The sequence below is a fragment of the Chinchilla lanigera genome, unplaced genomic scaffold (assembly GCF_000276665.1).
Source record: "Chinchilla lanigera isolate Chin_1 unplaced genomic scaffold, ChiLan1.0 scaffold00018, whole genome shotgun sequence".
Taxonomy (NCBI): Eukaryota; Metazoa; Chordata; class Mammalia; order Rodentia; family Chinchillidae; genus Chinchilla; species Chinchilla lanigera.
In genome coordinates this window covers 28564815-28566588 of record NW_004955419.1, presented here as the reverse complement: position 1 = coordinate 28566588, position 1774 = coordinate 28564815, and positions in this window count along the sequence as shown.

The following is a 1774-nucleotide window of genomic DNA, read 5'->3' as shown; positions in this document are numbered from 1 at the left end:
GGTCAGGAAGGGCCTCCCATAGGTCATCTTGAACTGACTGAGCCTGAAACACAATTTAGGGGTGCGTGAACCCACATCAGGGCAATTGGGGGCTGGTCAATCTGCTTAGAGTAGGTTTCTTGGCCAAGTCTGGCTAAGATTCATCTCAGGGTTTGGTTAGCCCCTTCTACCTTTTTGGAGGGCAGGGGCCTCCAGGCAGCATAGAGGTGGAATTTAATTCCCAGAGCCTTGGTGGCTCCCTGCATAATTTGTGATGTGAAAGGAAAAGAAAATTATCACCCATTATCACTCTGGATAGACCTAGGTAGTCCTGACCAAGGGATTATCTCTTGAGAAGGATTTTTATCACCTCCAGGGCTCCTTCAGATGATAGAGAAGGCCTCTGTCCTCCCAGTCAGGGTATCTATGCAAGCTGTGTCCACAGATGTGTATAGCCCCTGCAAGCAGGCTCGTAGGTGAAACCCATTTTCCAGTCTTTCCCGGGGAGGTCCTTTGCCGTCATACTGGTTTAAGCAACAGGGGTGGATGGGTCTGTGGATTGTGGCGGGCACAGATGGGGCTGGCCTCCCAGACTTGGATTACAATGTTGTAGACTCTGGCTTCTATTAAAAGCCTATATTCCTGGTCCCGGAAAAAAACCAAAAAAACCAAAAAAAAAAAAAAAAAGAAAACCGCCTATGTGCCATAGTGGTGGTGGCGTTACCTTGCCTGCTAGGTGGAAGGCATCATGCATATGGGAGCTTGATGACTTTCCACTGTACCACTGGCCCTTTGGGATTCCTTTGTCATCACAAGTCATTTGAGGCTCTTCCCTACAGTTCCCTGGTTCCACATTAAGGTCTTAGAATGAGACCATAGGGAGCGTTGTTGATGGTTCAGAGTTGCTGTAGAGGGCAGCCTGTTTGGCAGTGAAATCTGCCCTCAAGCTACTCTGGGAGACAGGATCTAAGGAGGTTTGGTGTTTCTGGCAATGGATGGCTGCTACTTAGCTTAAATTTACTGCCTCAAGGAGGTTGAGGACCTCTGGTCCATGTTTTATTGGCTACTAGTGGCTAGTCAAAACTTCCCTCTCTTTCCAAATGGCATTGTGTACACGTAGGGCCAGAAAGATGTAACTGGAATCAGTATACATACATATTTATAGGGGCCAGGGATATAGCTCAGTGGCACAAGTGCCTGCCTGGCAAGCACAAGGTCCTGAGTTCGATTCCCAGCACCAAAAAAAAAAAAAAAAACAACCCAAAAACCAAACATATATATATATATACATATACCCTCTTGCTATATATATATATATATATACCCTCTTGCTCTGGGTGAACTGAAGAGCCTCAGTGAGGGCAAGAAGTTCTGCCTTCTAGGCTGAGATCCCAGGAGGGAGTCCTCTTGCTTCAATGACTGGGGTTAGACTGAATGACACACTCTGCCCTTCTAATGGCCTCCTTTACGAAACTACCGCTACCAGTGAGCTATGTGGTTGTTGTCCCCACGAACGACTGGTCCTGCAGGTTAGGGCAGCTGGAGTGACTGTGAGCAGGTTTGTTCACACTCACGTTCCACCTGTTGGTTAGTGAGGAGGAAGGTAGCTGAGTTCAAAACTGTGCAAGATTTGAGAATGATGTCTTGATTTTCAGTAAGGGCGACTTTTCCAGGTGTGGTGACCTGTAATCCCAGCACTTGGAAGGCAGAGGCAGGAGGATCACCACTAGTTCAAGGCCAGTCTGGACTACATAGCAAGACCCTGTCTCAAAGAAAAGGGGTGGGTGGAGTAGGG